Source organism: Lepisosteus platostomus, chromosome 14 (genome assembly GCF_059453375.1).
Source record: "Lepisosteus platostomus isolate fLepPlt1 chromosome 14, fLepPlt1.hap1, whole genome shotgun sequence".
Classification (NCBI taxonomy): Eukaryota; Metazoa; Chordata; class Actinopteri; order Semionotiformes; family Lepisosteidae; genus Lepisosteus; species Lepisosteus platostomus.
This window is the reverse complement of record NC_142624.1, coordinates 20,132,850-20,159,623: the sequence shown is the minus strand read 5'-3', so window position 1 is coordinate 20,159,623 and position 26,774 is coordinate 20,132,850.

Below are 26,774 nucleotides of genomic sequence, written 5' to 3'. Positions count from 1 at the left end.
TTTCCTGTCTCCTGCTTCTATTTTTATTTCCCTTTGGATTATCTTCATGGTTCTCAATTTCTGCCTGTTCTTGTACTTTGTCTCTAGATTTAATTTTCTTGTTTCTATCCTTTGCTCCTTGTCTGTTGGTTGCTGCACAGGATCTGCTTCTATGTTTATTTGGTTGTTCAGGTAGCCTTTTACATAATTTGGCTGTCTATACAGCCTTTACAGTTCTCAGTTTTAAATGCACTTCCCTGTAGATTCCTCTTGTGTCTTCTAGTCATGCTGCATTGTTGAAATAATAAAATAGGTTGACTTTACTTTTGAGTATTTTGAATAACTTAGAATCAGATTCCAGGAAGTCAGTTTCCTGTGTGGTGTTCTGTGAGACATAAAGCCAAGGTCCTGACTCTCTGTGGTCATTAAAAATCCGAGGACATTTCTTGAAAAGAGTAGGGGTGTCCTGGCCGAATTTCCCATTCGCCCTTACCAATCCTGGCCTCCTAATAGTCCCCATCTTATTACTCTGTTCTCCTCCCCAATGATAGCTGATGTGTGGTGAGGGTCTTGCCCACTATGGCTGCCATCGCATCATCCAGGTGGATGCTGCACATTGGTGGTGGTGGAGGGGAGTCCCCATTACCTATAAAGCGCTTTGAGTGGAGTGTCCAGAAAAGCACTATATAAGTGTAAGCTATTATTATTATTATTATTATTATTATTATTATTATTATTATTATTATTATTATATGTTGAGGTCTGGTCCACCTCCCAGAGTCATCAAACCTTGACTGTGTTAATTGAGATGGAAATCCTAATCACATTTCCAGGTCCCAGTCCACACCAAACACATCCACCTTGACTGTTTGAATTGTGTGGACAAGCTCCGACACCACCAACCTGTGACTTCAGCTACCACTAAGCTAATAAGTAAGGGGTTGGGAAGTTTTTTAAAAAAGGAACAGTCACAGAGAATGGAGAGCTGAGAAGAGATTTTCTTGTAGAGCCATTGCAGACTAAGAAACAGGTACATTTTTTTTTTGTTATTTTTTATTCTTCATTCCCTGGGACAACTGTCATAGATAGTGAACCTTAAATGCAGAACATTGTGTTTTAGTCAGAGCTCAGGATTCATTATGGTGGTGGGAGGTGTGGGTGGGGGTGGAAATATCCTTGTGGTGTTTTTGGTGTGGGCAGAGCTACCAGCTGGGGGCTAATTAATGAATTGTACTGTATGCAGATCAGATGCATTGTCTATTCTACTCCTTACCATTCTGCACTGACTCAGCACCACCACACACCTCAACGTGCCTTTCCTTATTGGGTGGTAATTGAGTTATGTTTGAGCAAACAACTTCAATTGTTGTTAAGTGGCACTTGCCCCACTGTCTGTGTTAAGAAGACCTTTAATATGAGAGGAAACTCAAGCAACAGACAAAGAAACAAACGGATCCATGACACCAGCCATTCTATGCAAACTTAACGTGAATAAAGTCCCCAACACCTGTTTCCCCACACCCATTTTTTCAGTCTGTGACACAAGCTACTTTGGTGTAAGAGAATTGAGACGGGTGAGGATCCAAGAGGGAGGTATATTTCTGTTCATTGGTTTTGGCTTTATTCGGGTGGCCTTGGAAAAGATTCCATCTTTTCAAAGTGCTTTTGATGTGTTTTCCTGGTTGTGTTGTTTAATACTGTATTGTAGTTTGTATTTCTCGACACACCAGTGTGTTCTTGTATTGTGTTCACGATTTACATAAATTAATCTCAGTGACCTTTCAGTGTACAGTATGTTTTATTTGTCAAGCAATAATTTGACAACATTTGGCTATTAGAAATAAACCTTATGGGACTGAAGGCTGTATCCTTTCTGTCATTCACATTATGGTTGTTCACTCGGTTAAAGAGTATGCTACTTCAGGGACCACAGACTATATAATTGAGAGATTGTAGTCCTCCATAATGCTGTAACATATGGTAAAACTTATGAAAACATGTCTGCATGTGTGAGATTTAATATTTAAAATTGTATAGTATTGACATACAATTACCAACGGTGAATAAAACTTCTGTGAGCAAACTTATCCAAAAACATCTCCTCTTCTGCTGAAAAGTAGAAAGAGATTAATTCCAAATTATACTTTTACATGTATTCTAAACATGTATTAATTACTTGACATCATATCCCTCTCTAAAAACTATGCATCATCCTGCCACATACCCTGAGATACAAAAGGTTAAACTAAATTTCACAGCTTTCTTCAACATAGGATTCTTCTCAGCAGACAAAAATCTAAGAAAGTGAGTAGCAGTGTTTAAAATGGCAAGTTTATGGATTATTGTTTTTTAGGGGTGTATCCTGTGTTACAAGCTGGGAAGGCTTAACTCTACTGCTGATTTTTGTTTTTGTTTTTGGAGCAGCTCTAACATGAGAGAATTGAGTTGATGGGAGGCATCCTGTGAAAATATCCAGAAGGTGCAATGTGCTTGCATCTCTTAACAGATGTTTTCCTGGTAGCATCTGACATTGGAGGGAAGCCCAAGGGTCAATCACTCTCTCTGGCTATATTCTGTGCCTGCCGCAAGAAACCCTGATGTCCAACCCCATCTTTGGGATTGCTCCCCTCCTGGCTGTAGGGTTTCAGCATTTTTTTTTGTTCCAGACAAAAAAATTCGCAGCTTCCCAGGAAATGGATTGAGCATCTGTAAGGGATCAGCAGTGCTGTCATCAGAATCATTTCAAAAACAGAACATATAATACATTCTGCAGCTCCTAGAGACTTTCTGACACCTCTGTCCACTGCTCATTTGGCAATGGACTCGAAAGTTTGTCTTGAATTTAAATTTGACATTCCCATTTCTGTCATTCATATTGGATGGAACCCACATGATTTAGGTAACTTAATTCCTTAGGTACCTTTTCAATTCACTACTGCATGTAAGAAAAATTAACTTCATGGCTTTGCTGTTAGATCCTCATACCAGATTCTATTATCAAGTTTTGATTTTGATGAATACCCCCCAATACCCCCAAAATAATTTTAAAACATCATATTCCTGTTTTATAAATGCTCTTTATTCTATTTCATAACATTCTTAATTTTAAATTACTGATGTAGAATTGTGCAACTATCAATGAAAATCATTTGAATTAATCACAGTTCAGATTTGAATACTATTTTTTTTTAACTTCTATGTCTGGTACATCAATTTCAAATATTCTTAACACTTTTTCTAGAAGCAATATTTGTTTATATAAAAGAAAAGCCATTTAAACTCTTCAATATCTTTTCTTTTCGATAGAGATATTAAACTCTTGTCTAATGGACTAAAAGTGTACATCTTCAGTAAGTTTCCTGTTTAGTTAAGAGAAGTCTGTACCTAAACCCCTCAATTAAAAATGAATGCTGTATGTCTCTGTTGTTTTCTTGTTTTGGAATAAATATCCTTTAATCCATTTACACCCCCACAGTCAAAAACAATTGAAAGCTATGTTGCTTTTTAGATTTATGTAAGATAAACAGTCAGAGAAGTTCTGATAAACAGGAAGATGCAAACTACCACAGCATGTCTCTGAAACCCTTTTACTGCTATATAAAGAAGCAGATCTGAATTATGCCAGGATCCTACAAGAATTAAGAGGGTTGGGAAAACTAAGTTTGTTTCATACTTTTTTTACTGAAGCATTTCCTGTAGTTCCAGAAAACGTTTGAGCATGTTACACAGTAAAGCAAAATATGTTATCTTTGTTACAGTGGTTTCTCAGTGCTATGTTATCTTAGAATGATTATAAGTATTTCAAATAGGGAACATAGTCATCACTTAGTATTTGCCTTCTCTGTAAGACTCAGTAAGACTCAGTAAAATATCTTTATATACAAAAACGTAAAGGCCATACAGCATTTTTTAAAATTAAAACAGTTAAGGGTAGCTTGTTATTCATGCTATCATTGCTGCGATTGATTCATTTCCCAGATTTTCATGTCTTTGTATATGCCCTTTCTCACCTCCTCTTTACCCATTTTTATATTGTGTTTCTTTTGCTCTTTTACTCTCATATTTCAGTGTCTCCCTTACTCCCCCATACACTTGAAGACGGATCCATAGATGAAGCTTAATGCTTTTCTTCTGATTTTCTACTTTTAAGCATGTAATTAAACTCAACTTGTTCCCTTAAAGTTCATATGGTGATTCAGTTCCCCACTCTGGCCTTTTTATATTACAGAGGATCTTTCCTTGTTCTCAAAAACCAACCAACACATGATATTGTTGGATATCTCTAAATTGTGAGACCAGTTGACCTTGCAAATAATACCAAAAAATAATATATTGTCTAACAGCTGGAATTAAAATTGATTTTATTTTAGAGTAACTATCAATTTGCCCTTTAAACAGTGAATCATTCAAAGTGTAACCTTCAAAACGATTTAAAAGATTTGTTAATCATTGCAAGGATTAAGGAAGACTTGCTACCTAGTGGTTAATTGAATTTCTTCCAAACTGGTTGGCCCACAATTGTTTTAGAAAGAGAGAGCTTTTAACTTTGGCCAGATCACAGCAGCTTAAACTAAAAAAAGTTTCGTGGTCCAAGAACTCTAGAACCATGAAAAAAGACTGAAAGACTGCATGTTAAAAAATAACATTTTTAATTAAAGTCGGCTCAGATACAGCAAGATTTCTTGGTCTTTTTGTCTTCATCTCGCAGGAATGATTAAGAAAATTCAGACAAAATTGGCAGTGTTTAATTCCCTTACTGTTTACTTGGGCAAGAGATGACTGATGCAATGTTTTCAGGTTCATGTTGCTATTTGTTATTTCTTCTGTAATTTCATTTTTCACCTCTCATCACCCTTTAAATATAATGCTATTTAATAGGTATATACTGTATCAGTAAATGTTGGCTTACCCAGCCCAGAAAACTGTAAAAAATATTAGTTTCAGAAGATATGTTCATCATTTATATGTTAAATTGATTAGAATTGCTCCTAATACTTATTGTATAAGGCAGCCTACAAAAGAATATAAACTAAGAAACAGTGTTCTGTATAGTTCTGCTTTAAGGAAAGTATTTCAAAAGCTGTTTCTACTTGGGTCATGAAACAAGTACAAGTGACTCCCACATTGCAATCTGCAAATTAAAATAAAACGCTCTTTCTGACACAGCAAGAAAATAAAACACAATCCATGTCAGTTAGAAAGCATCTTTGGCACAAGCATTGTTTTTGGACTGGTTAAGATTCTGCAAAAAAAAAATATTTTCTTTCCCCCGCTGAGCTTAATGGAAAGTGAGGCTTCCTTATATTAAATAGCAGGAACATTTAATTTAATTTTATTTTTATTGATGTTTTTCAGTTTAAAAGCAGAATTATTGGAGGTTTATCATTATATATAGTAAATCATTCTTTAAGATTAAGCAAAATGATTGCCGTAATAAACTAATGAAGTATAAAACTGGTGTGGCAATAAGTACTGTCACATTTACAGTATTTCCATACTTGCAAATTTGTTAGGATAATGATAATAAAAGGTTAGGAAGAGAACAGAAAAGATCTGTAGGCCTGTTCGTATGTTTGCATCAAATATTATACAACTTGAAATTAGATATGTCAGGGTAAACTCATGAATGTACAGTATATTGTTGGTATAAGGTTTTTAAACTGATTATTTTAAAAAAAATTTTTAGTTTTCTCTTTATTCTTTATCATGTACACATTTTCCCTGTATATTAATGAAAAGGGAATCTGTGAGCATGTTTCAAAGACTTTCAGCTGAAGTAAGATGGAAATGAACCCAATGTGAAAACAGAAGGACTAGATCTAACACTGCCCTCTAATTTCCTCAGAATCTCCTTCACTCTTTGTTAAAATGTAATCCCAGTTTCAAGCACGGGCTGTTTAAAATACAGTATTACAGCAGGAGACAGCTTCATTTCAAAATGCAATACATTTTAAATCCAGTCTTAATGTTTCATATCTATGTTTTCATATGAAAGGTTCATGCAACATGAAACGAATTTACCATTTCTTACTTTTGCCTTAAATACATGTTACTTCTTTGCAAAATACACTTCTCTGTATTTAAATCTAATTCAAGTTGTTAGGACAAAGGATTTAAAAAAAAAACTGAGGTATTGACATATGTACCATTGGCTGGAACTATGCTGAACTTAACTGTCGGCTGATTACTGACCGTTCATTTAATATAAACTATATATTTCAAATGGGTAGCTGCGTCAGCATGTGTAGGCTGCAAAGGAACAAGTAATAGGTTTATTCCATGCTGAAAAAAAGAAGAAAGAGAACACAATGTTTCGGCTGTGGAGCCTTCTTCAGGTGGAAAAAAAGAAGACACCTGAAGAAGGCTCCACGGCTGAAACGTTGTGTTCTCTTTCTTCTTTTTTTCAGCATGGAATAAACCTATTACTTGTTCCTATATATTTCAAATGCTTATTAGAAATGAACTAGAGAAAAACAATAATAACAAAATATGACAATTCTAGAATTTTCTGAAATTAAAACATCGATTTTTATTTTAGTATGTTATTTTATTATATTGATTATATCCCTTTATTTAAATATACAAATACTGAAGAAAAAATGAAGTTACAGCTGTGGTTCCATTTGATGTTTGTATTAGCCTTTTAGAATTAGGTAAACATGCAGTCACTTCAGAAGGAGCAACATGCAATGCCTCGCCACTCTCTGGCGCCATGTTAAAGTTGTCTTTACATATATTTAACATTAATTATATAGAGTTGCAGTTGCGGTTTTGTACTTTGTTTGGGTTATCCACTTCACTAATGAGCCCCCAAAAGGACCTAACAACTTTTCCTGTTTATATATGGGGCTGCCAAAAATATAATGTAATCACTTTAGTAGTTTAATTTTTTTTGGGACTCGATGCCTCAAAATTTATTCAGGTAAGTAACCCCTGTTTAAATGTTTTGGTCACAATTATGCAATCATTGGAGTGATAGAAAAAGTAGGGATATCAGAATTGGATGCAGAGCTACAAAAAAGATCTCGGATAAACTAAGCTGACAACCCACAAGTAAAGTGAAACACATTTACCCTGTTCCTTGTAATTTGGTGTTTTTTTTATATCTGCAGTTTTAATTGCTGAGGTATTTCTGAAAATTGACAGTCTTTACACTTTCAAAATATTATTATTGTTATTATTATTATTATTATTATTATTATTATTATTATTATTATTATTATATAGTTATATATATTTAGTATTATATACCTGTGGTTCAGAAATGGAACAATACCACCATTGATTAATGTTATAAGGTAGAATTTTATTTTTTAATTTGTGGAGGACTGACATAAACGTGTACAATTCAATTTGGTTCTTGTTTTCTTATTAAAAACATCAGTACCAATTTTAAGTAGATGAAGAAAAGTGATAAATGCAAATTTTCATCTGAATCTCGATAACAGGAAATTAAGGTTAAATTAAAACAGGAAAACCATGTGTTTACATAGATAACTTAAAAACAAAAATAAAAACAACTGTGTGCATCCAATTTATCACAGTGATGTCAATGTTAGCAGAAAAGCATTCTCAGACAGATGGTGCTACATTTTTATAGTGATTTAATATATACTGTAGTTCCTCCAGTCGGCCCTAACTTTCCTTTGAAACACTGTGAAATGTATCAGATGTACAGTACTTGAAATGTATCAAATAATGAATGGTCCTGCAGATGGTCAAAAGAACATGTCTATGTGTCCCTTTCTTTCCTAAGTGTTAAAGAAGCTACGACTATAATTGCAATTCACACATATTTGGCAATTCAAAATCTGATGGATAAAAAATAAAACGTTGCTAGTTCACATTAATAAGAAAACTTTTAAAACCAAATCTAAGCGTGCTTTGCTTGTTTACGGTTCTATGACATGTAATGTGTGTATTTTTTCAGGCGAAAGAAGCATGCAGAAAATGTAGCTTTTCCATGACTTTACCATTTTTTCAGATTTATTATTTACTTATTTTTTATTATTTTAATAAAATAATACAATAGAAAATCTATAGAAAGACTGGTAAATTGCTGTCCATCAATGACTTTCAGCTTGAGGATCACTGATCACTGATCACTACAATTGAAGAACATTTGCAAAAAATAGACAAAAATTTTACCATTCTTGTCCAATGTGGACACGCAGATATAGAATTAACCAGAAGCATTTGCAGCTTCAATTGTTGCAAAAAGTGCAAGAATTAACTCAGGGGGTGATAAACTATGCAAACAGAATTGTGTATTTAAGTTTTTGATTTACTTTGTTTCTGCTGATGTTCAACTTGTTTCACCTATAAAAGTGTTCAGTTTGAGAATTCAAAGTTTGATCAAAAAATGTTAAATGACTTTAAAAAGGATGTGTACACATTATTTTAACGATGTGAATACTTTTGCAAGGCATTATATAAACCACATACTAATAGGTACTACACTACCTGTGGTCAGAAAGTGATTCAATTAATCTATGAACCCATACATAACATTTTTTTTTCAAATAAATTGAATGCAAAGCTGCAGAAAACGTCTGCTTAGACGAAACTTAACTATCCCATATATTGGCATACCTCTGAAATTACCATATGAAGCATTTAATTACCCCATGAGTAATGAAACATCAATACTGATGAGCATTTTACCAGTTGCATTTTCTGGTCCTTGTTTGTATTTTATTAAAGAAAAATGCTGAACAGTGTTTGAGCTATTTTGAGAGATCTTTAAAGTTTTGCAAGAGGCTAGCTCAGTACTGGAATATTACAGTCAGCAGATTTACGCAGGATCTTAGTAATAAAATAAAGCTATTGCCTGTAACTTCTAATGAAATCAGTCACCTTTTAAAGGAGGGTGCACCATCTCCAAGTGGAATGTCCACTGGGCTTCCAGCACACATAATCGTCTGGATAATTCACATCCTGTCTTTCATCTGTTTTACAGGGGAAATTAAAATATTCTTAGTCTTTTATACAAAATAAACACAAAAATGTAATGGAATTCTCTTTACATACTGCTTCCATTTGTCAAGTTGAAGATTATTTATACTTTCATTTAAAGAAGTATAGCCCAAGAAAATATTTGTTTTCTTTTTTTATAGAGCACTTTTTTTCCATCATGAATTTCACTTGAAACGTTTTCCAAATTGCAAGGTCATGATTATTTTTACTGCCAAAGGTTTAGAAGCCTTTATCTGGATTCCAGATTTGTCTGAAGTATTCCTTAAGGCAGAGTGTCCAATCCTTGTCTGGAAGAGATGGTGTGTCTGCAGGTTTTCATTCCAATGTAGTTCTTAATGACTAAATTAGCTCATTATTGGCTTTAGTGGACCCATTTAACAGCTTCTTCCAGTTCTCCCAAGGATGGTGTTTTAAGGAGACCTAGAAAACCTGCAGAAACAGCAGCTCACAAGGACCAGGACTATACACTTCTATGTCAGGGGATCCTGCAAGAATGTTGCTTATTTTTAGGTACCATTTTTATATAAGTGTCTTAGATATAATGGAGGAATTGAACAATTTTGTTTTATATACTGCTGTCTTCATCAAAAGTGTGTGATATTCAATATTACATAATTATCTTTTCATGCAACTAAAATGAAAAACGAATCGCTTGTTAAAGCAATAAACAATGAAATTAATATAGGCAAGTGCACAGTACTATAATATTTAAAGCAACGGAAATCATTTGAAGCTGTACCCTGTGCATTTTGTTGTACAGATGGTATAGCAGGCAAATATCTTCAAACCTTTACAAACCTTAAATTATTAATTAATACTATGACTGGCAAAAAAAGCACTTTGCCTTTTGTAACCATTTGCAATGGACTAAAGAAATATTTTAATCCTTTTATTAAGTTTTAATAAATTTTTAATATTTTTAGAACTTTCTAGTGAAGGCAAACAAGAAGTCCTACAGTTGAGATAGATTATATTATTTAGTTTCCTAAATAAACCATGCAAAATAAAAAATTAAATGAGTGTGACAGGCCTCCATGACCAGTAATATGTCATTGGAGTACCTACACACATTAACCACCTGTAGTCGAGTCTTTGCACAGTTCGTATTCCTAAACAGAATCTAATCATACAGGAAGTTATGAAATCATCCTCCAACCATAATCTGGTCAGTGCCTCACCACTTTCCCCTTTTGTCAAAACATAATGGGCTTCCTATAACCTGAACTGGCATTTGAAGTTGCTCCATCCACTCGAGCATTTTCTTTGGGAGTGCAGACTATGCTTCTCCTTTAACACATCCAGAATGAATCTGGTCCTTTACTGCTGGGAAATGCTTTCACAATACAACTGCGTTGTATTCAGCAAACCCAAAGTAGAATCTTAACCTTTCCCAACTGAAAAAAAAAATGATTTCCCTGTGTTTTCTATCTATTTAGGTAAAATATAAAAAGTAAAATATAATGCAAATCAGATGCATCAGATCCCTCTCTAACTCATATACTGTATGAATATCTCCAGCAACTTACACCGACAAAGACAGCTCAGAGAGACAGCTTCGATAGTATAATAAAGATCAAAAGCTTGTTTTCATATTAAATAATGAAACATTCTCAGCACTTGGACAACGCTGAAAATCTCTTCATAGCATCACAGTAAGGACATTGGAGTTTTGATCTTTTGGTGAGCTTTTGCAATTATATTTTTACTGTAAATGGCAAATTAGCAGTCCATGGTATTTGGTTTTTGGTGTATAGAGCATCATTATATTGCATCATCAGGAAAAGGGTCTTATTAAAAATGATTGTGCTGCTGAATTGGAATGTGAAATACATTATTTTAAAGAAGAAAGATTTGTTTCTGAACATAAATATTTTGTTGTGATGTGTTTTGATTTTGTTGTTTATTTAAAAAAATAGTTTCACTGCTAGTTTCAATAGTTTTCACAAAATAGTGTTGTGAAAAAAATGTAATTGTTGGGTTTAAAGGAGATTGGGGATCACTTGGATGTGCGACACATTGTGAAACAATTAAAAAATATGCTGTTCATGATATTCATGATAATATAAAGTGTAATGTAATATATTTACATATAGATAGAAAAGGTTAAAAACAAATATATAAAAATATATTATGTCCTGCTCACAGTAATTTAACTATAATGTTAAATAATTTAATGCTAATGTAATCCATTTAAATAAAAAAAATGCAAAAACCAATTATTGTATAATGTTAAAAATGTAATCAATGAATGGTACAAACATTAAAATAGTAAATTATGTAGAGATAGAGAATTATGTGCAGAAAATAAGTAAATAATCAGATTTGTTTTACATACTCCTCAAAAGCCAAAGACATACCAAATAATTTATCTTTATTTCAAATATAAATAAATAAGTGAAATAAATATATGAAGGGAAATAACACTTTTCAAAATGTATATAAAGTATATATTCAATAACTTATTTTTGTGTGTGTAAAATATAAAGAGGAAGTATATAAAATTAAAGTAAACCGAAGCTGGAAAAAATAAACTAAGCTTGCTGAATCTCCTAAAATCACAAAAACTGTTTAAATATAAAAATGCTTAAATCATAACTAGAATGTATTAATATTATATCTGAGCAAATATAATTTATGTAAACAAAATAAAGTAAATACTGTAGATATTGATACTAGATGATAGAAAGCTCACCATAACAATTAGCATGCTGGTAGTTCCATTTAGATATATCTGATTTAGCACTTCTGGGACTGGAAACAGTGTTGAAGTTAAAGTAGACTTAATGCAGCAAAGCAGCAAGATATAACTGAATTTCTAAAGGTAATAAGGATTGAACAGCTTAATTGTCCATTACTATCACTTGACCCGAATCCAAATGAAATCGTATTTTATCTGTCTTTAACTGGAGAAAACGATGTATTGAATAACAGTGGGAAAAGATGTAAATAATGCATCTGAAGGAAAATAATATTTCATCCATCTATTGGAAGCCAAAGGTAAGACAGCAAGTGTTAAGCCTACACGATTTGTTGGTCAAAACCTGTACTTTTTAACTATATACTGTAGGTGAAAGTGATTGTGTTTGTAGTTCCTTTAAGTTTTGACTTAACATTCCCTTTATTTGTATGCAATATTTTAATAGTAGCTACAGTAGCAATGTCAATTGGACTAATGTATTTGCTCACTGCACAAATCTGTATGTGGGAAGCACCTGTACAAATTAAAAATCAGAATTACCAAGCTTTACTTTATACATGCTTTGAGTGTGTGCTCATGACTCATCTTCCTTCTGGTAATGCCATAAGGGGCTTACATTTTTACAGCTTGGGAAAAACAAATTGACACTTGTATAAGTGCTCATTAACCCCTAGGTTTTCAATTACTTTTATGCATTTACAAGTTGAAAATGCTGGTTTTGGTTTGTAGCAACTAAGAATATCATATATTTCCTATTTATTACTTTATCTCACATACAGTATATTGTGAAACATCTAAATGCAAGTACCCAAAAACATTATCGACATATATTTAGAATACCCTCATTTATATAATAACTTATATCAAAAGTTAATGTACATGTTTTGAACTATAAAATGTATCCCTTAAAACAAAGTTTGAAAACAGTCTTGTGATGTTTTAATATAATTTTTTTATCTGATTATATTTTTCTTTAATAATAAGTTTAGTGGTATATGGCTTTAAACAGAAGAACAATGAAAACTGCTCTGTGGAGTACATTATTTTTAGATATATTTTGTAATCTTGCTATCTTCATTGATTCCAATAAAATATTGTCCTACATGAACATTAGTCCATCTAATATGAGAAAGCCACTGATTCCTGGCAACTCACAGCCTATCCTGGAAGTACAGACCACAAGAGTATACCACATGTTCAGACATTTGGTGTGATCTGCTTACCTGAGGAGACAATGGTATGAAGCTACCATCTGGAGGATGAATCCCACTAAAAGTAAACTACACCCTGGAAAAGACATCAGTCCATCACAGGACACCTTTCATGTACTGCATGAAAAAAAAGCCGGGTCTCGTGGTGAGTGGGTAGGTCCTTACTGGCAGGTGTGTCAATAACAGACTGAATGTAAAATCAAAGACAGTGTGAGACTGGGGATCACGTTAAGAAACAGAGGAAAACATTCCAACCAACATTCCAGGAGGGGACTGAGCAATACTTCAGACAACCTATTCTAGGGGAGAAACAAGGGCTATCTGAATGAAAGTTCACTCAGGTTCAGTGACACAACCAGTAGAGTTTCAGGGGAAACTTAGTCTCAGGTCGAGACAATTGGCTGAGCCTGGTCTAGTAGCAAAGACTCCAAGGTTAGGAGTGAGTCTGGGATTATGCAGACTCCTAGACATTTTGAGAGATTGAGAGCTTCTTTGTTGCCGTTCCAGTCTTCCAGTAAACAAAAAGACGAGTATATAGTGGACTGGCCTAAACAGGATTAACTAAGTTGTGGTTATTTCCACTGCTACTCAATCAGCAAAACCAAGGAGCTGATCGTTGATTTCAGGAAACTGCAAAACAGACATGCCCCTGTCCACATCAACGGGACTGAAGTGGAAAGGGTCAGTAACTTCAAATTCCTTGGCGTCCATATCACCGAGGACCTCACATGGTCTCTCAACGCCACCTGTCTGATCAAGAAAGCACAACAGCGCCTGTACTTCCTATGATGGTTGAAGAAGGCTAAGATATGTCCCCAGATCCTCACTAACTTTTACAGATGGACAACAGAAAGCACACTGACAGGTTGCATCACAGTGTTGTATGGCAACTGCAGTATTGATGACCGCAAAGCCCTACAGCGGGTGGTGAAAACTGCCACTGGGGTTGCCCTCCAATTCATACAGGACATTTATGACAGATGGTGCTTGAGGAAAGCTCTAAGCATCATCAAAGACCCTACACACCCCAACTACAGACTGTATGACCCACTACCATCTGGAAAACGGTACTGGAGCATTCGGGCCCAGACTACCAGACTCAGAGAGAGTTTTTACCCCCGCACTATCAAACTATTAAACTCCCAGCCTCTCTCACCTACGATGTGAACCTCACAGTGCCTTCTCTCTTACCAAAACTCAAACACACATTGAAATCTACCTCTACCTCACATGTCAAAAAGCTCACTCCCCATAATTTTCTATCCTTTATTTTATTCTGTTGATGTATGTTTTTGAACATCTGATGTTGTTTTGCACATTACCTGTTACCTTTTGTTGTTTTGCACACTGCCTGTTTTCTCTGTCTTTCTTTTATTATACAATTGTATTGTTGTTTTTTTGTACTACTTATCGTCTGAGAGCTAGCTAAATAGCATTTCATTATACCATATACCTGTATATGAGTATAATGACAATAAACTTGAACTTGAATTTAATCTTAAGGTTAAACAAAGATAAATATAGTTGTAGTTATGGACAGAGTTAACAATCTCAGTAACATAAGTTAAACGGGGGTTAATGTGGCAGATTTCAACCATGCCCAGCTACCAACCAGGGTAGGTCTGTTATAGCAGCATATACTGTAAGCATATACTTTACATAAAAATGAATAAATAGTACTGTTTAATTTTGTGAAGTTATTGCTTATAGTATACAATACAAAGCAGTATTAAAAAGTAAACATCTGTTCCTTTAATGCATCCCCTGGTACTTCCAGGTACTTTTTGTGTTTGTTGTATAAAACAGATTTATACATTTGTTAGTATTGAAAGCATTTTCTTTTGCTTTTGGGATGAAACAACAATTGGATGGCAAACAAATCAATTTGAAAGTATGAAAAAAAACTTTCTTCTGAAAGATGCTTATTTATTTCAAGGATCGGTTTTCACCCAGTCTGTAATTTATTACTGAAGTATAGCAGTGAAAAATGCGGGCTCGTTTTTGTGTCTCTATGGAGACCCACTCTTACAAATATGATTTGGCAACACCACAAATGGCACACAGTGCAGTTAACGGACAGCAGCAGGCCAGCATATAGGCCCCTTGTAAGGGGATTGTGTTAGGCATTTTTATTGTTATAAGTGTTTACGCAAGTGTGTTAGGGTTAAAATTACACTGCAACTGTCCAGCTGAGTAAATACAGGCAGTGGCAACTGGTCAGTTGACTTTAAGGACACTAATCTCACACAATAGAAATGCAGTTCACAAAATGATTTCCACATGTGCACAAATGCACATATAGACATGTAAATCAATTTTGTTTTAGCATACTACCATATTCTACAGTAAAAATATGGCAAAACCTGGTAGGCAAGGTCTGGGAACTGTAGTAATGTAGCAAAAATTAGGTAGTCTTTATATACCTTGTTGGGTTTCCATTGTAACAGATCATGTTACTCAAGAATACCCTTTCCACCTCATGTCACGAAAATGAAATATAATGTTTGGTGCTGATTTAAAAATTTTAATTTTTAAAAATAATTCAAACAGTAAAAGACTGCAGCCCTTCCCTGAAAAGTGGGGATATGTCACATATTTTCATGAACGAAGAACATGCCTATGAAATAATAACTCCCTAAAATTCATGGTGGTCCAATAATATTTTATATGAAACTGTTTAAAGAGCAGTATTAAGCTGATCTAATAAGTCTAAAATAAATTTGTGCCACCTAGTCTTTTAAAATATGTTTTACTTACACAAATGTCTTTGGCACAGTGGTGTAACTTTAAAAGTGAAAGATAGCTCTTCTGATTAATGTTAGAACCTTTTGAAGGAAAGAATGAATAAATAAAATATGTTTAATTTAAAGGTATAATATGGACCTGCCCAACCTAACTACAGTATGTACAGATCCATATAGAAAATGGGGGCATTGGACCATTAAGTTAGGATCTTTCCCAGCATGTTCTCATAACATGGGCAGTCCATAGCACAAACTTCTTGACATTTGGTTTGATCAATCATGAAAAAAAATCAATTTTTCATGTGAAATGTTAGTTTCCATATGAAAAAGGGTATGGATTTGTGTTTTATATATTTTTCATGAGTAAATGGAATTGACCCAGTCCTGCTCTGTGGTAATCATTTTTTTGGGTCAGAATCTGAGTCTCTCAGGCTGTAGTCCCAAATCCCCACACATATCACCATTTCACATTTAAAATAACATACATGGAAAGTTTAATGAAACACAGATTCTCCGCTGATGTACAAACACATCCATTTATAGCCACAGAATCAATAAACTTTATATTTTATTACTAATAATGAGGGATTGAGTTTAAAGTTTCTTTAAAAAATACAATACCCTGTTTAACAGTTATCAGAATGTATTTGCACAGTAAGCATTAATGTTTTCTTATTTAAACAGGTTCAGTTTTCTATAGGTAACTTTTTTTTTACCCTTTATGAACAAAATGCTTTAACCCTATATTTGTTTAGCCTCTGCCAGTGGCTGTTTTTACTCTACCCATTAACAAGCTGCAAGTGCATCTGATAATATAAAGCAGTAATCCCTTATTTTACTAGTTTAATCTGCTCCTTGAAAACTGCTCATAACATGAAAACTCATAAAATGGAAATTAGATTCCCATTACTTCCTGTATTATAATATTCATCTGGGTCTGGAACTCAAAAATGTTCCTTCAATCACCCAAGATTCATCTTAATACAGCACAAAATACTACCTAAGTATTACTTATGGTACAGTACAGTAGTTACATAGTTACAATTGTTAGCAAACCCATAAACACTAGGTCCTATCCTATACTATATGAATTAACAAACACAAGCCTTTACTATTTATCTTTTTTTTAAGTTAAAATGTAATACAAAAATATAACGTAAATTGTACTACATCCCTCTTATCAGAAAATAAAAACCTAATTGTTTCAATTTTGTGCAAAAGTAACACAATTTATTACAAAAGCACATACTCTGTGTTATTTCAACTTAAACTGAACATTCCATTTTATGGAAACATAGGTCTAAAATGGGCCTGTGATTTTACTAATGCCTTAAAATAAACAAATAAATTAAATGAAGGATAAGAACACCCATTAACACACCCATGTCAGAACTGGTGAAGACAAAGCCTAATCCATGGAAAATGAGATCTAACAGTATTAATCATAATGAGTCTAAAAGCAAAAATAGAAACTAGGAGATAATGGAATTTTCACTCAGGTTAAACAACTCTGGGTGCTCCACCCTTTACTGAGGAATCTGCCTAATAGAGGCTTCCACAGCAAGTATGTTTGTGTCAATAAAAATATGTAACTTGTATTATACTGTAAGTAGTATTTCTGAGCTAAATGATATAATAAATACAATTTTTATTTGTTTGAGTACATTTCAGAGAAGTAAATTTAAGTAAAATATTTTAGTTGCCTAACTTAAAATGAGATGCAGATGGTTGTACTAAAATCTAAAGATCTCAAATCTAAAAATCTCAAGTTTCAGGTGCCTAGTGTCTAGTACCAAACAATAAAAGTGAACATGCAATAACTGCAAGATACATTAATTTTGTATATAGAAAAATTCAAAAAAATACAAAAGCCACTGCCAGAGTTTAATGACCAACAGTAGTAGCTCATTGGGGTCCTATATTCCAGTCATTTTGTGTGCAGTATCTGCCCATTTGTTGGAAATCATGGCATGCAGTGATATACTGTACAGTAGTGTGGCCAGTACTAACTAATCTCTAGTTAATAACCAGCTTTCTTCAGATGATTAAATATGAATAAAAAGTATGTAATTCCAGTTTGCCACTATATCTCGTGCTTTAGTCCTATAAATATCTGTAGATGTTTTCTTTTTATCTTCTTTAATATCCTGGTTTTATTTTTTTGATAAGATGTCCACAACTTACAGTATTCTGGGGGAGGGCTAATGAGTGCAGTTATGCTGTGTTGTTAACTCTGTGAACTAGAACTTTTGGCAATTCCACAATATTCATCAGCCAGTACAATGCATCAGTCCTGGTAATGCAAGTCCTGGTAAAGATTGCAGCAACCTGGGGCCTCACTCACAATTATCGGGGGTAAGGAAGGAGACAGCATTTTTATACACTGAAAATATAGTGGGAGATACTTCTGAAAGTGTTTTAGTCATTTCAGTGAAACTTCACAGAAAAAAAAAGTTCAGACTCAAACTTATGTGTTAGGACCTGGGTGAAATACAACCATTTGAACCTGTTGTTTTGACAATAACGGGATACTGTTGTCCAAGTAGCATGAATATCCAAGCATAATGAATGTGTGCACGCATGTGTGTTTCAATTGTAGTGTGTGAAGGTCCATGCATGAGCACTCTGTGCCAAAACCCTGAAAGCGGTATACTGTTTGGACAGCAATGGAGAAATTTTAAAAGCCTGGTGTTTGGTGCAACTGCTCTGTGAATACCTTTAGGCTACAGGTAAGGTTACTCTCCTGTAGGGCCATTATTTGATGATTTGTTTGAGTGATTAATGCACTTTTGGCACCAGTGCATTTACTTCACAAACAGAGGCTTTGTCCCTGAACTCACGACTGTTGTAGTATTATTTTAATCACTAGCCTACACTGTAAGCAGGGCGTGATTGCAGGTAAAGTTTTAAGTGCAGACAACAAATACGTCAATCTTTATTTAGGCACCCACTTCATAGCAATGGCATGTTAAGTGACATAGCTGACATTAGCAACAATGTATACAAAGAGCACCTCCAGGCGTGAAGAATAATATTTACCTTGTTTCGAGATGACAAGTTCAGTCTCTGTTTTTGTTTTTCTCCTGTTCTGTTGTTAACCTATTGCTACTCTTGCATCCTTTTCTTAGGACATGCTTACAAAACCATAGTCAATTGTTAGTTTTTTATTCAAGTTGAACAATGATTTCTTTAGTATAGCTAAAAACAATTATTGTAATTTGACTTGGATGTAAAACTGAAAATTAAACATCCTTTTTATACAAACACAAAGTTCTTGCATATTAAAATATACACATTGAACTTTTTTTAAATGTGTGTTCTTAGGTCCTTATTTTATATTAAAATACACTGTTCCTCATTGTACTGTATATCTTAATACATTTATCATCTCTTGAGTTTCAACTACACGCATTAGGTTTCAGGCTTTCTGGGGTAACCTCACACACTTCAGTTACTGCAGTTCAAACCTAAAGTATGACCAGACATACAGTATACTTTTGTTTTATTTGTACTGTGGCAGCCTACCAAAAAAAAAGTGTTATTATGGTGGTTAATTTTCTGACCACCCTGTAGTATTTTGGTTTTAATCAACAGTGTAGTTTTTATTTCCTTTGCATTCAACACTGGTAACATGACTTGTAATTACATTTTCCGAGGCTGTAAGATTTCTTTGTGCTGAGCTCACAGAAGACACATCTATTTAAGTTTTAGTTAAAAAAACATAGCTTCCCTGTTTCTACAATGACATGATTAGCACTTAAGCAAGGCATGAAATACCTGCCATTTGACAACAGAGAGATGAGCGGAGGTTAAACTATTTTTTTTTTCTTTCACAGCTTGTGATTTAATTGTTTATTTAGTTCTTGGTCATCAGGAGATGAAATGATTAGATGCAATGGGATATGATATTATTTTAGACACACCCAAGTAATTCACTGTTTTACTTAATTTCATAATATAATGAGCTGATAAATGCCTTAAAATTATAGAAGCTCTCACTAAATAACGCAGTTAAAAAATAAAAAACACATTCACCAGTGTCATGTTTGCAAAAGGAAAAAGTCCTAGGTTCTGCAAGAAAACATTCAAATCTTTTATTGTGAATCGTGTCACAAAATTAAACAAATTTAAACCATTGAAGACCTATGATCATAATAAGTGACAGTAATAGTAAAGAAGCTTTTTTATAAACATGAATATGCAGAAAAAAAATGTAATTGACAAAGGAGAATGTATGAAGTACAAGCTAAATTGGAAGTATAATAACCATTTAAATTTCAATGGAATAATATTGCACAAGTTTAAGCTATTTGTTTTCAGCTAAACCAGGATACCTTAAGTCCATTAAATTGTATAGGTGCATCATTAATCTTTACTAAAGAAGCCAATGTTCGATCTATTGAAGTAACTGTGCACTTTCATTTCCACTAATAAAACTGTGACATTAATTTTCCTGGGATCAAACATTCATCAACATTATGGGAAATGCAGGCAACCATTTCTATTTTTTTTTTATCTTTGTAGAAATGTAGTAGGGTCATACCTATGATTTTTTAATACAAAAACACAAGAACGGGAACTAAAAATGTATATCTGTCTCCAATACATTTTTGTAACTAATTTTACATGAGAAATATTCCATTGTTTCTAAAAAGGTTAACACACAATTAAAATGTCTTTGACATATTTCTACCTGCGTACATAAGAGACAATGAATGTAAGTATCATTTAGCAACGTTTGCAGACATGCCTGTGGCTGTTATGTAGTTAGTCCTTCCCCATTCTTTCATACAGAACAAGTCATCTGTTATTGAGCATTCCTGTCATATTAAATTGACAGTCTACCACAGAAGTAAACACATGCCATGAATATATGTGGAATAAACTGTATTATTTTATTCATTTTCAAGTTTGACTCTGTTAAAGAAAGAATGATCCTATGCCTATGGTACACTTAAATGGTTTGCCTGTACATCCTAAAGCAACTACTACTCCTACTCATAAATAAATAATTCCCAGTTAATAATTTATGCTTTTACACAACAAAATGTTAAATGGATGTTTTCCTTTTTTGCGGTGATTATGTAGAAATGCATAGAAAAGGGAACTCTTCTTTATCTTACTTATAACATGGGTTGTTGTACAGATAAGGTATGAAGGGAAAATTATTTAAATATAGACCAGCCCCTGAAGAACATTGTTGTTCTGATCTGATTAATTGGTCTAATTAAACTACTAATGAACAAATGTACATAATTGAGGTAAGATGGAATGAATCCCCACATACATACTGTGCCTGTCTGACCAGGATTGGACAAGCCTTATGTAAATTAAGAAATGTATTGCTGAAGTACAACAAGTACAAAGTACAGAAAAGTACAAAAAAAAAAATTCTGTGTACATTTGAAGAATTTTTTATTCAAAAGCAATAAAGCACATGGCCTAATCTTGTCTGATCTCAGGAAATTGGGCTGGGCATAGTCAGGAGTGGGATATGAAGACATTTGAGAATAAAACATATAACTGCTGCAAGTGGACATATAAGTGACACTCTTTCTTCTGTTCCAGAATTTCCAAACCAATGCCCCATTATGGTGACAGGGGGCACTATGACAGAGAGGGCGTTAGCCTTTAGGTGAAATGTTAAAATGAGCTGTTCTATCTTTTGAACTTTTCATGGATACACCAGTTTTCATAAGAGTAGGGATGTTAACTCTGCTCTAAGAATGCTTAATCTGGAACAAAATGGCTGTCATATGTAGTATAACCCAGGTGGATGCTGTATTTCAAGAATGGATCCCCTCCTATTTACAGTACAGTATGTAAAACATCCTTTTAATGTGAATTCAAGTAACTACAGTATTTTTATTATTAAATCTAAATGAATTACAGAACTACACTACTAATAAAGTAGAGTGAATGCAAAATATAGGCTATATAGATAGATCATACTTTATTTATCCCGTAGGGAAATTGATATATACAGTAGGTGAATACAAGATCATCAACAATATTTACTGTAAATTATTATTCCAAAATAAGTAAATTGAAGTAAATTGTAAATTGACCCTTCTACTTAGAGCTCCCCCTCTTTTCTCTGCAAAGTAAAAACTTGATTTTCTTCTTAGCAACAAAAATTACACATAAATATAAAATATTACACATAAAGCGTTCCTTACTAAAATGTCTAGAATTATCTTTTCTTCATACCTCCTTCTTGAATTCTCTGTCTTCCTTTCTATTTGTTTCTCAGTTTATTTCCTTTTCTCCCATTGAGTCTTGACTCTTCTTATTCTTCTTATTCCTAGTGTAGAATCTAACAAGGAACTATTCTTTCCTTGCAACATTCCTCCCTCTGTATCCAATACAGGAATCTACAATAAAGGCATTCCCAGTTAAGTTGGGCCCTTAGGTGTAATCGTGTGTAAAAATGTTTTTCCTATAAATAGAGATATATAGAAAAGTTAATGATTAAGAAAACCACAGGTGTTGCCCACTTCTGCACACCTGAAATACAAGTGTCAGGTTTTTTAGCACAACTTCAATACTTTGCATCCCTCCCTTTACCTCAATAGCATTGGATCTCTTCATCTCTCATGGCCTGAAGGAGTCATGATAGCCTTCTTACGCCCAATCTGTTGTCTGGTTAAGATCATTCCTGAAAATCTAATTCATTTACTTCTTTCTGTTAGTTTGAATTATGATTGTGTAAGCTGCTGAAATAAAATAAATATATTTCTATACATTCCATGTGAGGATAATAATCAGAACACAGTCTTTGTAATGTGCTGATATTGTCCATCAAGTTGATTACTATTTTATACCAAACAAAATGCAGTTTTGCAGGGAACCGCAGTGACACCGCTGTAGTATAATTTTCTGATTCATTAACTAAATAGCCAGCTCTTGTAACTAACAGTTTGCCTACTTTTATGGTTTCTTTTTTGTCAATAATTAGGTGTTTTTAAATAAATCTAATAACTATGAAACTCAATTGTACTTCAGGGAAGTAAAATATATATACTGTAACTATCAGATATGCCACATGCTGATTTTTCCCCACTGCAACATACAGTACTTTTACTGCTATTTCTGTATCTTGGCCTGCAGTCCTAATAAGGTGGATCCCTTTCCTAGTGGCTCCTGTGGTGTGTTTATGTGGTAGTATTCAAAATCGATCACCTATACATCAGCAAGGCCACAACAAGTGCAACTGTATCAAAAGCCCTTTTTCCTTTGGGAACTGGGAAAGCCAAGTGGCTGTGGCTGATGGATGAGTGGTTGGAAGAAGGGGCCGCAGACCCTGGAATCTCTCCCAAACCACCGACCAGATGGACATCTGGAATTACGCAAGACCACCGCACTGCCCTGGGAACTTGGCCCCTGTCCTGAGGAACTGCTTTTCGATTCAAAAAAGAGCTTAGCAAAAATAAGGCATTGTGTATTTAGAGCCAGGAGGACCCAGTGAAAGGAGCTAAGGTTAGAGTTGACACCTTTAGAATGCATTCACACTAAATTGAAATATTCAGATGACTCAAGGTCTTTATACAGGAGCTCAGTTCAATTGAATGTATTGTGTTTCCACTTTTTTAATAGATTAAAGATCAGCTTGGTGATGAAACTGTTAAAATAAATAAATAATATCAGTAACTTTTAATATCAAATCTTACAAATAAGCAGTTTCAAATGTAGTCTTAAAGTTTGCTTTTATACACTATTCTTATTAATTATGAACTTATAATTATATGTTATGGTTATTAATTATTCAGTGCTGATGGGGATTTACTGAATTTATCTGTTATAGGTGATATTTTCTACTTTTAAGCAAATGTTTTTATTTATGTTACAGTGTACTGTATGTGGGACAAACCTTTTAAATCAGGCTTTGTGAATACCATAACTTAAGTGTTCTTAAATAGTTGCTCAAAACTATTTTTGTATGGCTTTACATTGAGAAAGGACATAAACAATTCAAATTCAAATTTACTTAATATTATAAGAAATAGATTACTGTATTCTGGCTTTTCTTACAGCTTACTTAATACATTAGAATGACCTATTTTTAAAATACCTGTTGGCATCAAACTCTTTTGATGGTAGAAGGCATAATAATTACATTATTTGCAAGAAATTATTACTGGGTGTGTACTTCTTTCTAGCAGTGTGAAAATAAAAACATACTTTAGTTTTGCTAAATTGAAATGTAAGAATTCAAATATTTTTTAAAGTGCTCTTAATTTTATTTTTACCAAAGCTGGGCCATTATTTTGGCACATAGTATTTGATAAATTTGGCGCAAAATAACACAGCTGAAGGCAAAGGAAATTCTGAACTCTGAGGCTTGTAGGCCTTCCAAGATGTCTGTAAATTTTTATATTTTTAGATTCTCGTTGAAAGGTATCTTAAAAACTCCATTCAAAAGGGGTTATTGCTGAAGATTTTCATTCCAGTCTTTTTATTTACTGCTGATTAAACTGCACCCTATCCACCCTTTACCTCTCTGGAGTTCTAATTTTATGTATTTATTATATAGGAATTTGTGAACTACTGTACTGTCATTGGTTAGTTTTTTTGCTTTATTTCTGACTTTATAACCACAGGTAATATTTGTAAAAAAGCATTCACAGGTCTTTCACAATATGATTTGACACTTAAATGGACCTAGAAACATTAATGGTGTATCATGACAACACAAGCATAATTGTTGATTCCTGTGGGTAGCTGGTCAGATAATACATCAAAGAGGGGATTTTACCTAAAGGTTAACAAAAAGGCAGTTTGTTTTTTGTGGTAACAGTAATTGACTGGTAGGTAATGAATGCTGATTCATATGTCAAAGTTGATGTTTAGAGAATAATGTAATACAATAACTGTATAGTAATCGGTAAGCATCGTCAACCAAAAAAGCTGGAATAACAGCATTGAGTTTAAGGTTACTAGACAAGTCAGTGGCCCAGAGGGTAGAGATTGCCTTAGCTCACAGTTCCTGTTAAAAAAAAAATGTCAGTATTTTAACCTTTTGATCAAAGGTGAGTGAAAAAAAGCAATGTGATAGCCACTGCAAACAAAGAATCCTTTGCTTCCTTTTATTATCTACATTTACTTTTTTGAGAAAAGGAGACACTCTGATCCTTGAATCAAAATCTATTTGGGACTAGAAAGCCAACTTCTTTTACAAATGAAATGTACTATAACTCAAGGTTACAACATAATAAACCCACAGCAAATTCACTATAATTAGGTTGTAAAGGCACTTACTAACCTTCCACAGAAAATGATGCGCTGTAATTTTAGTTGTACTTGTTCAAATGGAAATTGCTGTGCTTTGGGACTCAAGTTACCTTTTTTATATTGCATCCAAGTGTCAATAAAAAGCCACCACCCATTCCTACAGGCAATCCAAAAGTGTTAATGTAGGGTTCTTCTCAACTTGTACTGTAATTGCGGATAAAAGTGCGTGCTCCCTTAGTGGCACCAAAGTAATTATAGTGAAAGAAGGGGTTAACTACAGCTCTCCAGTGATTTGTGGTAATCTAGTGTAATTCCAGAAGGGCATTTGGTTCGTGGTTTGGGAGAGATTCGTGATCCTGCGGTCCAAAGTGTAATAACCATCTGTATTGGTCAGCTTTAGTGGGTTAGACCCATGGCTGATCCCACCAAAAATGATTGCTGCTCAAAGACATTTTTGCAACCTAAAACTAAAGTGAAGTTCTATTTGAAAAATAAGCAATACAAGTTTCAAACAATAATCATTGGATCCTCATTGTAGGAATTTTACACTCTAAGGCAGTCCATCTATTATTTTTTTTCTCATCACTTGAAAACCGATATTCAATTCTTTTTCCCTAACCTTGCCTACATAATATAATTTTAATACTTTTCTGAACCAAGAAATCATCTGTAGATGGAATTTGCATTCCTAGCTTATACATTAATTAATATCTCCACATTTATTAATTTCTATCTATCCATTATCAGAGGAACATATCCCAGAACCTTAGGGTGCAAATCCAGATCACACCCACACACAAGAACAATTTAGAAACACCAATTAACCTAGATAGCATATCTCTGGGAGGTGGACAGAAACCAAGGAACCAAGAGAATATACAAATCTCAAATTAGATGGCACCCCAGGCCAAAATCAATTCTAGGACTCAAGCCCTATGAGACTGCAGTGCTAACTGGTATTAAATTGTGCTAGTTTTTGCAATATTTACAGATTTTATATAGCACAATTAATCCTGTGGAAACTTTACCTCACATTAGCTGGAAAATCCGCCTTTGACCTTACATTTATAGGTTATTTCTTGCAGAGTTTCTCACATCAATGAATAAGTAGCATTTTCAGAATTCTGAACCAAATTTTAATTATAGCTAATGGAACAGTAGCACAGTGGTTAGCATTGCTACCTCACATAGCTGGGGCCCTGCTTCAGTTCCTGGGGTATTATCTGTGTGGAGTTTGTATGTTCTCCCTGAGTTTGCTTGGATGCTCTGGATTCCTCCTACAGTCCAAAGGTATACTGGTACAGTAGGTTAAATGACTTCTGGGACAATTAGCTCTGATGTGAGTACAGTACATGCATATTTTTGTCTGTATCTACATGTCATGCGATGGAATAGTGTCCATTCCAGGGTATGAGATGTCTTGCCCTTCTTATTTGCCAGGATAGGCACCAGCTCCCCTATGACCCCTTTCTTGGATAAGGCTAAAAACTGGATGGATGGATTATAATTATAGTATATCCATACAGAATTGCTTTTAAATAATTAAAGTTGATAAGATATGATCACTTTATTAGCCATATACAATTTTTTGCATTAGGAATTTGTTTTTTCGCATACTCCAACTTGCTTTCCATTAGACACACAGACAGGGAGAGAGAGGTTTGGGGTCAGAGCATAAGATTCCTTTGCCGGCCGCAGGATTTGAACCAGCAACCTTCTAGCCACAAGTACAGATCACAGTCACAGTGCCACCCCTCCAACTAAATACATTGATGTAGTGTACAGTATGTTCAATTATAGAGGTGTTGGAGTATGGAACAATCTGGTTTCTTTCATGAATGAGATCCTAGTATAAATTAACTAAATACCATACAAACCATACAAACTAAAAGGGTTGAATGGCCTCTTTTCATTTGAAACTGTTCTAATGTTCTT